Source organism: Ambystoma mexicanum, chromosome 5p (genome assembly GCF_040938575.1).
Source record: "Ambystoma mexicanum isolate Mex_15411 chromosome 5p, UKY_AmexF1_1, whole genome shotgun sequence".
In the NCBI taxonomy this organism is placed as follows: domain Eukaryota; kingdom Metazoa; phylum Chordata; class Amphibia; order Caudata; family Ambystomatidae; genus Ambystoma; species Ambystoma mexicanum.
Genome location: NC_090930.1, coordinates 828070339 through 828083993, shown reverse-complemented (window position 1 = coordinate 828083993; position 13655 = coordinate 828070339).

Sequence of the window (13655 nt, the reverse complement as noted above, 5' to 3'; positions counted from 1 at the left end):
GCCATGCCCGTATACCTTTGTCCGTCTTCTTGGTCGATTCTCGAAGAACCGTCAATGAAGACGATCTCTCCACTCGCCAGGGCATTTTCCTTTACTCTGGGGATCTCATCATAGAATTCCTCATAGTTCGCACAGTCGTGTATAGGCTCTCCCTATGTGACTGGCTCGGCTATGAACGTGGCAGGGTTTACAGTTTTACAATGCACTATTTTGATCGATGGATTAGAGATAATCACCTCATAGGAGGATGCTCTCTGCGATGTCAGTGTGCCCTTTGGCTTCTCTAGTATGGCGAACAGTGAGTTCTCAACATACAGTGTCATGGAGCACCCCATCACAATGGATGACGCCTTTTCGATAGCAAATGCGGCAGCAGCTAGGTTTTGTTCGGATTGGAAGTGGCCATTCATGACTGGGTCCAGACTCCCGCTGTAATATGCTAGGGGCTTGTACCCCAGCAAGGTTCGCTGCACGAGCACTGCCGTCATGAAATTACCATCGGTATGTGAGAACAGATAGAATTCCTCTGCATAATTAGGAATCCCGAGAACTGGGGCCTTACAAATTGCCCCCTTGAGTTCTGTAAACCCTTTTCCATTGCCTCAGTCCATTCGATATCTTCCCTTGTTGCCTGGGCCTTTTTTAGGGCCTGAAGCAAGGGCTTGGTATATGAGCTGTAGTCAAAGACCCATGCTCTGACATAATTGCACAGGCCTAAGAAGCTTTGCATTTGTTTTAACGTGCGCGGCTTGGCCGTGTTCATGATAGCTTCAGCCCTTTCTGGGGTTACCTTTTTCCCCTAATGTGAGATCAGTTTCCCTATGTACAACACTTCTTGTTGACAGTACTGCAACTTCTCCTTATCAACCTTGTATCCCTTCTCAGCCAGTATTGTTAGTAGCTGGATGGAGTCGCGCCTGCATTGCTCTTCAGTGGTGCTGCAGATCAGAATGTCATTCACATACTGCAAAACAACACTGCCCACCGCAATATTGCTTAGGTCCATTTGCAAGACTCTGTTGAAAATAGACGGGGACTCGCAGTACCCCTGTCGCAACCTTGTGCTTTTCAGGCGCATTTGTCTGAAAGTGAATGCCGTCAGGTCTTGTGAGTCATGGTGCAACGGAATCGAGAAAAATGCATTTTTCAAATCGATCACCGTGAAATATTTTGCCTCAGTGGGTATATTGCATTGAATTGTTGAGGGGTTCGGGACTAGAGGGAACTCGGCTTCAACAATATCATTTAATGCTCTTAAATCTTGGATTAAACTTTTGATTTTTTGACAGGGTAAATCACCATGTTGCAAGGTGATTCTGACATCACTAGGATGTCCTGTTCTATCAGGGCAGAGATTGTCTTCGCGATCCCTTCATCTGCCTCTCTGGACATGGGATATTGTCGCGCTCGTGGTAAAATTGCTCCTGGTTTCAGTTTAATTTTCACTTCACCTGCCTCCTTCAGGAGACCTACATCATAGGGCCCTGTAGTCCATACTGCGGCAGGCACATGGGCCATGGCGTCATTAAAGTATTCTGGACATATCAGTGCCAACATCATTCTCTGTGGCACCACCCTTTTGATCATTTTGACCCAAAATATGAGACTCACTTCCACCCTTGTCTCTTCTAGGTCATGGTGTTCTTCGAACAGATCGTTATCGGTGACGTCAGTCACTCGATACCCTTCTTCAATGGCGATAATTACACACCATTGTCTGCCTTCGTCATCATATCCTTCGACCAATACCACTTTCCCTCGCACTGCGGCAGATTGTATCATTAAGGGAAATACTTGTCCCTCCTCTTCGTGCATGGGTATTCTTGGTCTGAACAGAAACTCATCAGGGGTTCTCATAGTTTTGTCTGCGAGGCCGCACGCCATATGCGAAAAGTTCTGGTTCTAACGGCATAGCCCTCATTGCTACATGTCCTGAGTATGCTCTGATCATTTCGCACTCGTTTGAATAATGCATTCCTGGGGTGGAGCACTCTATACCAGTCTCGGTAAACGAAATGGTCATGTTTAATTTAGTCATCAGGTCCCGACCCAAAATATTTACTGGGGTCTGATGTGAATATAAAAGGGGTACATTCATTTTGCGCTCTCCCACTGAGACTGGGAGTGCGTCTGTAAAGGGAACTCTACTATGAGCTCCAGTGAAACGCTGAGTATCTATAGCCTTGCCGGACAAGGAAAACTTGCCTTATCGTACGCACGAACGCGTTGCACCCGTGTCAACTAAGAAGGAATATTCTTTACCCCCTATGGTGCCATTTACCCTGGGTTCCCTGTTAGGGTCTGGTGTCACTGATAGGATAGAGCACATCAGAGTCCCCCGTGAGCTGTCCTATTTCATATATAGGTTCGGCCCACTGTATACTTGTGAGTTCCCCCCATTTCCAGGGTTAACTCCCCCTCCGGAATGACTACCCTGTGCCATCTGTGGCAGTACCTGCTGGGGTTGTCCCTGTGGCAAATTCCCCATGTTTGGTGGTTGAACTACTTGCTGTGCACCTTGCTGCAAGCCTGATGCCTGCTGTTGCACGGTGTAATTTTGTGCACCACCCTGTTGTGGGACGGCAGGTTGATTCACCATGCCTGCCCCCATCCCTTGGATATTTTGCCACATGTCTTGGCTCCTGCACATGCGCGCCACGTGTCCAGTCATTCCACACAGCCAACATACTGGTGGTGGTTGGGCCATCTGTCCATCTGGCATAGTTGGACTGCCCATCTGTGTGTTCTGGAAGCCCCCTTGAACATTCTGAAAACCTCCTTGGTTACCTACCTCGAAACCCTCCCTGATTATTCTGCCATCCTCTTCCTCCAAAACCCCTTCCCCTCGGGTAAAATCCTGTGTTACCTTGATTATTCTGTGATGGGTTAGTCGCTTGCTATGCACTTGGCTCGGCTGGGCTGGTGAGCATGGCTCCCTCGAGAGCATACTTTGAGAGTTTCTTTTGCACTAGCTTTGCCTCCTCTCCCTTACGAGTTGCCTGCTTTTTCCGATTCTTTTCTTGCAACAATCTACAATAGTGTGCAATTGTCAACTGTATTTCGGCCCATGGTTTAGCTTCTATTCCTACCAATTTCTTGAGCTGTTTTTGCACTAGTTCAGGCAACCCCTGGCATAATATGTGGTAGAATACAGGGATAGATTTCGTCCAAGACTCATGCATTTCGAGCACCCACGCGTCTTGAAAATTCTGGATATAAATCAACGGATCCACTGACTCTTTCATTTTTCGAGTCATTATAGCTCCCATATCATACGTGTCTGGATATAGCGTGCGCCGCGCTTTCCACACTGCTGCTCTACATTTATTAAATGGTGCTCCGTCATGAGAGGTATTGGTTAAAGTTACCCTAGGGTAGCCTGCCCGCTTCCATACATCATCTGCTCTTTCACCAAGTATAGATATTAGGAGGCCCTTAATGTCCCCTATGGCTAAGGTGACCCCCCCTCATTTTCTCTAACTCGTGTATCCACTTCCCAGCTCCCGATGGCAGCATTGGAAGCTTATTTTTCAGGTTCTCTCGGTCCATATGTGGTCATGGAATGTACTGTGGCCTTGCTCCCCCTTTTTCTAGCAGTGGGAGCTGGAACGCACAGTCTTCCTTTTCTTTTCCCACAGCTCTCCTGTCTACTGGTGGGGAAGTATTCCCGCCCTGCCGTCTACCCGGCAGTGCCCTTAACCTGCCTGTATAGGTAGATGCTGGCTCCCCCCTCTGTCCGTGGGGAGTTCCCTCATGTTGGCCTTGCACTGTGGCAGGCATCGATTTACTGGGCTCAGATTTGCTAGCATCGGACCATCATAACCCGTGGCCCTTCGAGAGCCACTTCTCGCACCGTACTCCCTTGCTCTTGTGCCTCGTCCTCCGGTTCCCCACCGGAGTCGGTTTCTGAATGATCCCAGTTCACACAACTCCTTGCATCCTCTTTGTTCTGCCTGATCTCCAGCCTGTAAAGGGACAGTCCCCTGCTCCCGCTACTTTGGGTGACATCCTCAGTGTCATATAATTCAGTGCTTTCTAAGCGCTCATCTTCCCTTCCCCCTTGGTAAATTAGTTCCAGCCCCATCTCATCATAGATTTTATCAATCGTTTCCCCGATGCTTCTGGTGTCGAAGTCATCTTCAATATTTGTCCCGCTTGTACCTCGTACCGTATCGCTTGCAGGAATGAATTCTTCTATGTCTTCCCATTCTACTGTAGGATTGGGTTTAATCACTTCCCGCTCCAAATATTCAAGATCTCGTGCCCTCTGTCTGCGCTTGCGCTCTATTTCCTCGTCTGTTTCCTTTTGTTTCTTCACTTCTTCTCTAGCCTTATCTACTTCCCTCATCCATTTATTTCTACGTTCCTTTGCCCTTCTAATCTCCTCATCTTCCTGCTTTTTTACCTTCCTTTCGTGCACTCTCCTTTCTTCCTCTAACTTTAGTATGTTTTGCCTGTACTTTTCATAGGCTGCGTATTGTGTGCAACTGAGCGGTATTCCTTGCTCTTCGCGATATATTTGTTCTTGCCTTAGTCTATCTTTCTTTCTTGTCCTTTCATCCCTTCCTTCCTTCTCCTTTTCTTTCTCCCTTCTTTGCACTTCATCAGGCATTTCTCTCGGCCTTACCTCATCACTTCCCCTTCCATCTAATTTCAATAGTATCTGCCCTCCCTTTTTGCAAATGCTGACTCATCACTTCCTTTCCGTTTCTTTCGCTCCCTCTCTTTCTCGAGAGATGCACATGTCTGTGCCTGATCCTTTTTCCCACCATTGTGTCTCTCCTCGTCCCTCGGGACTGCTGAGGCAAGATTACTCTCCTACTCTCCTGCTCCCTCTCCTGGACCTCGTCCCTGCTGCACGTAGGTGACTCATATGCAGGGTTACTATACCCCGTAGCTGCCTTGAGTTCTCTTAGTGGGTAAAGCCCCTCTGTTTTACTCCCTTCAATGACTGGCTCAGGCGGGGCTGGTGGCGCAGGTCATTGTTGTTACAGTACTTTTGAAGAGCGTCTAAAGAACGTTGAAGTCCAATTTGTGTGGTGTCTAAGAGGACTATGTCGTCAGCATATATGACCCAGGATACATGATGGTTGTTTATCTTCGGGGGGAATGTCCTTGGTTCAGTTAGGGTGATAGATAGATCCGATATAAAAAGTTTGAACAGTAGAGCTGCAAGAGGGCAACCTTGTTTTACTCCTCTCTTTGTAAGGATTGTATCAGAGAGGTCTCCTTTTGCATTCAGTCTAACCCGGAAGGAAGTATTTGTGTACAATGCCATGATAGGTAGCAGAATCTCAAGAGGGCAAGACCATGATAGTAATTTTTCCCATAACTTCTGACGATTGATGGTATCAAAAGCTTGTTTCAGATCTATGAAGGCGAGGAACACATTATTGCCACTCTTGATGGCTTCCAGTTTTATGGTATTTAGAATGATTAGATTCACTTCTACGCCGACTCCCTTGGTGAATCCTGTTTGGCGTTTGTCAATTATCTTTGCTTGGTCGGCCCAGAGTGCTAGTTTTTTTTGAAGGAAAGCGGCAAATATTTTTCCGATGGTATCAAGCAACGTGATGGGGCGATAGTTTGTCGGATCACTACGGTCTCCTTTTTTGAAAATTGGCACAGCAATTGCTGTATTCCAGGATTCTGGTAGGGTTTTAGATGTAGCGATCCTCTCAAACAATGTGGAGATGAATCTTGCCCACAGAGAACTATTTGTTTTCAGCATCACGTTGGAAATACCATCTGGGCCAGAGGCTCTGGAATTATTTAATTTTTGAATGGCGCGTTTGATGTCCTCCGCTGTTTCAGGAGTGGGCCAATTACAAGAGTTCCCAATTGCTGGTTTTGTGCATTCGCTATTTTGTATATCAAAGACTGCTGTGTAATGGGAGACCCATCTTGCGTCATTTACCCCATTCGCCATATCATAGGCTGATTTAACTGATCCAGTATTTATTATTTCCCATAACTGACGTGCGTCTTTTCGCAAAATGGTCTTCAGCATGATTTCCGCTTGCTCCTGATCGCGCTGGGTGTTGAATGCTTTTAGCCAATTTCTATAGCGCAGCCGCCGCTTTTTCATTTGGTCGGCACTTTTTTTGCCTTTTCCTTTCTTTATCTTTGTTAGATCGCTGCGTAGTTGTTTCTTAGCTGAGCACAGGATTTCGCTGAAAGGATGTCTATTGATTACATGATGGATCTTTTGATTAGCGATGTCTGCTCTGAACTGCATCAGGAGCGGGGTATAGTTGATATTTGGAGTCGCTGTAGCAGTTGTCACGTAATTTTCAGTGAACGTGGACAGTTGTTTGGCGTTAATTTTCAGCCTTGATCCTGAGTTGTTTGTCGTAATCGGCTCTGTATATTTGGCTTCTAGTCGTGGCACCGCCATATCGTGCCATGTCATCATTAATGCATCATGATCACTTATTGTCGATTTTACTGTTGTCAGGTGAATGATTATGCTTAATAGATTTCTCGATGTCCAAATATAATCTAGAGTTTTGTTACTCGATCCACGGTGCCATGTCGGTGCAGCAGGGATGTCTCCATTTGTGCAACCATTTAGCATCGAACAGTTTCTTGTCGTCATCTCGTTCATCCAGCAAGCGCCTCTGTCGATTGCATCGTCAGCTGACAGGATGTTTGTTTTTTGATGTGATTTGCATTCCATGAACCAAGAGTAGTTTAGATCACCGCAAATGATTATTCTTGGTTCATTGTAAGTGATTAAACAATCATCGATCAATGCAGCGACAGTAGTTATAAATTTGATTTGGGAGATCATCGCTGGATTCCAATACACGTTGATGATTAACATGTGGTCTCCCGGCCCCTTATTGATCATCGGTAATTTTACCGTTGTTGCTTGAATGAAGAGGTTCGGGTTTATGGCTTTTATAATGGCCCAGTTTAAGTTGTTTTTGATCATCGTGATGAGCCCAGCGAATGGTCGACCAGACTCATTCTTGCCCGCGGCGTTGAGCAGTATTGTGTATCCATCGCATGATGGTTTAAGCCTGAGCCACGTTTCTTGTAGGCATATAAGCGTACAATCATGAAATTGTGAACATTTCTCCTGGAATAAATGGGTGAATCCTCTTGTGTTCCAAGAGATCAATCGGTGAGTGACGATCTTTCCGGGGATCGTTTCCTAGAGGTCCCTTCTCTTCAGAGCTTTGGAATTCCAGCGTGAGTTTGAAGAGACTGGGCCGACGTGGGTGAAGATCTTAACTAGTCTCGTAGATCAGCGCGTTTTCGCTCATCGTTCTGTTGGGCGAGTAGGCTTGAATTTAGGTCTCGTTGATGGGGGGCACCTTCGTCTGAGAACTGTACATCAAAGCCAAAAAATAGCAGATCCTCTTTTGCGTCGAGTAATTGTCTGGCAATTAATTTTGACTTAAGGTGTAGAGTAACCCAGTCTAATCTTGCCTCTGACATGTATTCCACGACTACAATGTCGTCGGAATCAATTGTGCGTAAAGTAGGTATTGTGTGCAATAGTTTGATGATATTGCGGCGATTGAGGTTTACTTCATTTTGGTCGCTTAAGACATTTTCGAGTTGTAGTTTCTAGCTGTTGCACTTTACTGATTTGACAAATTGGTGGGAGCTTGTTTTGTTTTGCCCATCACATTTGCTTTTTGAGCTCTTGTCTGTTTAGGATTTGGATTTCCTGATAAAGGGGAAGTGTTTCGGCGATTTTGTTCTTTACGGTGTTTATCTGTAGTAGCTGCTTTAGCAGACTCGGCTACGACCTGGGAATTACTGCTTATTCCCTTCGTTACTGCGTTAGTTGGCCGAGGGTTTTGTGGCCTCTTATCAGCTGTTGTCTCAATTAATGTGGCCGCATACTTTTTTCTATTTTTGTTATCCCAAATTTTTGCCATGGGTTCCTCGGATCCGTCGTCCACTGAGTAGGTCGATAGGTCACAAAGATCTATCGACTGCTCACTCTTGGGCTCTTCTTCATCACTTATCTCTTCTCTCGCTCTCTTATGGGTCGTATTTGCCTCCGTATTCGATTTGTTTTCCTCTTCTCTTTTTTTGTTTTTTCCGTTTAGCAGGTTTCCGTTCTTCGTCGCTTGATTGAACATACTGAGGGGCGGAGGAGTTGTGATATTCCTTATGAATCTTTTGCCTCATTAGTTCGTGGTCTCTTTGCTTTTGGTTCAGTTCTTGCTTTAGAACATTTGGCTATTGGCTTAGATTCAGCTTGGGATTTTTTTCCGTCTGCTACCTTTATCGTTTTTGCTTGCCCTGAAAAAATGCCAAAGGACAATTTGGTAGTCAGGTCGTGCACGTCTGGGTTAGTATGAGCTTGAGCATCGAACGTGCTTGGTAATATAGTTTCTTTTATCGATACTTTCTCAGTCTCTTCTGACACTTTGACATTTGCTATCTTGCTCGTTGAAGTTGGATCGAGGGTTTCCTTCTCTTCACATGCAGGACTCGATCCCATTGATGCGGCTGGTGCCATCTTTGAAGTCATATGCTTGGTTACGGGTGTATTCAATGCAAGCGACTGTGTTGCAGTTTCCATTTCAATGTGTTCAATGATCGAGGACTCTTTAGGGGTGTGCATAGGCCCATTTGGATTTGGCACTAGCTTCATTATCGATCTTAGTTCAGTCGAACTACACGCCTTTCCCACCCTAGGATCATGTTTAGATGTCGTATTATGTCGCATCCATTTTGTGCATTCTATGACGGCCTGCATCAAATCGGCTTTATCATTTGTCTTGCAATGTCGCTTAAGCGCGATTGCCAGCATCGTGAAGCATCGGCTTCATAATCGAGTCTCTTGGTGATATTTTGCGCAAGCGTTTCCAGCGTACACATTTTGGTGTTTAGTGTAGCCAGCACTGAAAGGTGGTCTTTTAAAAAATCGTGCAGGGCTTCATATAACTTCATAAATGGAATCATGGCGATCGACGTTGCTGCTAGTACGTTGTTGTGAATTTGTACACCAGCAGCAGTAGACAAATGAGCTTTGTTCTTGGCATCAGAGTCTGTTTCACTATCAAGGGTGGACGATGCGTCTAAAGATTGTAAGCACGCTTTTGAAGTCTCGTTTATTTTGACGAAAGCGTTGGATTTCCTTCTGTTGTCATTGGCCATTCTGCAACCTGCAGGAGTTTTCGTATGGGGTGTACTTGTGTTAGAGAGCGGCGGATTCGGGCTAGCTCTGCTTCCGCCGTAAATGTTATCACAAGGTTTTCCATATTTTTGAATGAAGCTGTCTTCTAATCTCTCACGCATCGTTAGGAAGTCGGCTTTCAGTCTTTCAGTTAAGCGTGCTTCTCTCACGGCCAACACTGATGCAGACGGCTCCTTATGCCTTAGAGTTGTATTCGCATGAGCGGCTGCATAACCAGGGCCCCCTCCGACTTTTTTAGTCAATTCATTATTTGGGTCAAGCTTTGCTTGTTTTTTAACGGGGGAGTCTTTGTGCTTTATTTCATCGACATACGTTTGTTTTAGGGGTCTGGGGTCACTTAGTAAGTCTACGTTAGTTCTCAAGCTATCTGTGGTGTATAAACGGTTATTCCTGTTAGCTGGAATGCCTTGTATCGAGGGAGTCGGGATACTTGAGCCACGGGTTTGAGAGAGTGTAGACATGTCAGGCTCACGATTTTGGCCTGCCTCATGGGCTTCCCGCACACCCGCAGCTTGTACGTTCGTTAAGCAGCCGGGGTCGATGGAGAGTCTGGCTGTTGGTGCCGCGTTGGTGAACGTGGCCGAAGGATCTTCGATGTTGTTCTCGCTCGTCATTCGTAGTGCTAGCAATTCGGAGTCAGTTACATCAAAGGGTGATTCGCTCGCGTCGATATAGACTCACGGCGACGGTAGAACTGGGTCTACAGCTGTTGATGTTTTGATCATTTTAGTCGTTTCCGATAGCTCGCACTGTGTGATGGTTCCGGCTGGTTTCCCTGTTTCAGGTAATCGATTGTCTTGACATTGTTGTGCTTCATGCACCTGTACTATCTGGGGGTCCTGGAATGCAGTGGGGTCTGCCTTTTTTGCTGCCACTGTTGCCAGTAATTGTAATGACGGTATTGCTGAGTTGTCTTTTTTGCATGGGACAACATATGAATCGGAGTTTGCAGCAATGCTTATCTGTAACTCCAAACTATTGGTCAAGTTACGGCGCAGCTGCAATACTTTGAGGCGCGTTTGGGGGCCAGAGGGCGAAGGCCGGGACGGTGGCGGGGGCATAGACTGATTTTGGGGTGCCCCGCCTAGATTAACAGTCGAAGCGCCACGAGTCATTTGGTCAAAGCGTGAGCCGCGAGAGCTACGGTAGACCAGTAAGGCTTTTCAGTGACTTTTCAGTGACTTTTCAGTGACTCACAATCACTGTTTGCAATGGGCGGCAGCTCCAACAATAGATAGTCGTGAATTCGAAATTCGTGTGAAGGCAGGGTGGAGCAGGTAAAAAGAGCACCTTATAAATGCTGTTTGCTATTTGCAAGTAATTTAAAAAAAAATGGCAGGGAGACAGGGAGACAGGGAGAGAGTGAGGAGAGTGAGGAGAGTGGGGAGAGGGTCGAGTGGATAGAGTAGCTAGAATGGCAAGCGTACGGATCGTACGGATCTTACCCACTCTTGCCTCTGCTGTGAGCCGCACTGTCTCGGCGATTCAGCGGTTCCGCTCCTAAACCGCTCCGTGGTCGCTCCGTGGCCGCTCCGTCGTTGCTGACGAGCTCGTAGTAAACAGCAACAGACAGCAACACACAGACCCAGGCGGCCCTTCGGCACCGGCACCGGAGTCAAATGCCAGCGCCAACGCCAACGCCAACGTCCTCAACACCGCGGTCCTCAACACTGCGGTTCCCCTTCCTCGTCTCGTCTCGTCAGTTAGAGGAACGGACCCTCGCCAACGCTCGTCACCACGTCTCTCCGTCAAGCCGCACTGAATCGTTAGTCTGATGACAAGTACATCAAACAGAGAAACAAATGGAAATCAGCAGCATTGCGATCACCTGTCTCGCTCCGACTTCCTCGAACTTCAGTTGAACAGCAACTTTCATGCATAAAACTCGTCATCATTGACGTCTACTCTACAAAAATTATCATGCAATATAATTGGTTAGAAAAGGTAACTTATGTATAGGTGTTATATCTGTATATGGTAACAGAGCATGCGGATTGAATAACTCTTATCAGTTGGGCGTCTACGTCCAACCCTCTATGTCACGTGTAATAGATCTCACAATAATTACGACGTCCCATTGGTTCTATGATCTATCGGACCCTAGTGTTACAACTGTCCTGTGGAATCGCACTGCTGCACACTTCCAGGAATCGATACCCGTGACACCCACGGTTCAACCCAGAATCGGGACTCTCAACATGGAGGATCCAGAGACTGTAAGCCGCGCTCTAGTTGTTCCCACTCCCCGGACCGCGGGATTAGCTCCGCCCCCAACTTCCGGAATGGTATTTCCGGCAACAGGAACTTCAGCACTACGCGTTGCTTCTCTATTCAGAGTCGCGCTGCGCATCGTAAGTTCGGTACTTTCTTACCTGGAGTTATTCTTCTGCTGCTTTTCAGTGGATCGTTCCTTGTAGCTTCAATTCTTTTCTCCTTACTTTTCCGTTTCCTTAAACTTAGAGATCTCGATTTCTTTCCGAGCCCAGTGGATCAACAGGAAGTCACCTCCCTGTGTTCCCGACTGTTTTCTCTGGTAGTGTTTGATCTGTCTAGCTATTTGTGTTTCCGTGTCTCTCACAGGGTTTTCTCCTTCTAATCTTGCTTATCTATTACGTCAACATTAGATTTCAACTTCAGACTTCCTATTCAGTCTTCAGTCCCCTCGTGCTCAAGCCCTCTATCCTGCTCATTACAACTCCTCCCTTGGGCTATCACCTGTTGGTAAGACTGCAATTCCTACAACATTCTTTGTATCTTCGTGTTTTTACTTTTGGACATATCCTAACCTCTTTAATATCATATAGGCACATTGCCAACTTTTCACATCCGATTGAAAAAGAAAAGCTTAGAAGGGAATAGGCTTGTCAGGGTAAGCTGCCTTTCTTTTCCCTACCACTCTACTATTAGAAATTTGGTATCTTTACTTATCTGAAATTCTATTCTGTTTCTATCAGAATCCTCCCTGACAAAATTCCGGTTCACAGCCCAACCAGTGTGACCCTCCACCAGCCGCTGCAGGAATCCACGCTCCCCAGCAGCACCTCACAGGGTTTTTTCCCTTCAGGGTTTCCCCTGGAGACTTCACTTCAATCTAGCCTTTGGCTGGGTTTGAGAGGGGTTTTCAGGTAATTCCCTCCTGCTTCTATTTCAAAGAGAGCTGACCATCACGGAGGTAGGTGTCATTCTCATTTGCCGAGAGATAATTTGCTTCAAGTGCTTTATTAGTATAAAGTTATAACAGTAAGCAACGCCCGGTTGACCTAGAGAATTCTCTTATCTTCGGCATTTGTGAAGGACGACTTCTGTGATGGATCAACAGATTCAGCAGCTCATAACTGCTGTACAATCTCTGACTTCAGAGGTGCAAAGTCTGAAACAAGAAAATGCTAATCTTCGACAGGCTCAGCATCAGTCTCAGCAACAAACTGCCCAGTTGGCTTCCCAACAGGCAGCAGCTAGCAGGGTTCCGCATTGCTCAGAAGTTCCTCCTGGTCCCTTACAAGGGGGTCTGTTCGATGGCAATCCACATAAGATAAAGGAATTCCTTGATGCTTGCGCAGTACAATTTGCCTTTAAGGCAGCCTTCTTCCACACTGATCGTGACAAAGTAGGATATATGATTTCACAGATGGTGGGACCTGCCCTAGCCTGGGCTACTCCCTTGGCCACAACCAATAATGCCATATTAGATTCCCATTCTGCCTTCTGCAATAGCATTAGATCAATGTTCGGTAGGCAGGAGATTCGGATAGCGGCCCAGGAACAACTACTAGACCTTAGACAGGGCAATCAAGACATCCTGACCTATATTACTAGATTCAAACAGATTGCCAGTGAATCTACTTGGTCAGATGATGCACAGGTTACTCTATTCCAGAGAGGCCTGTCTGAGGATCTTAAAGATGAAGTATCTAGGGTCCCACGTCCCACTTCATTGACAGAATTCATCGATTTAGTCATGCAAGTTGATTATAGGATAAAAGAAAGGAGCAGTGAAAGGCGCAAAGGGAAACTCACTACTCGTACATATTCCACTACTCCTGTAACACACAGAGGTAACTCAAATGAGGAACCTATGCAGTTAGGATCAGCTAATCGAGGGCCTTTATCCCATGAGGAGAGATCACGCAGAAGGACTCAGGGATTGTGCATGTATTGTGGCTCAAATACTCACACTGTCCAGGAGTGCCCCATCACTCCCCCGAGACGATCGGGAAACGCCAGCTCCCGGTCGTAGGAGGAACCGCGTTCCGGGATTCTAAAGTGTCTTTAGGTTCCTCTCTAAATATGCCGGCCTCACAAGGAAACCAGCATTCTCACACTCTAATGTTTGTATTACATATCACCCTCACATCTGATAACCAGAAGACGACCGAGATTCCGGCACTAGTGGACAGTGGCGCCGCCGGAAATTTCATTGATGAAATTTGGGCTAAACAACATCATCTACCTTTGTTTTCTAAAGGTGAAGCCATCCCTGTTGAGAGTG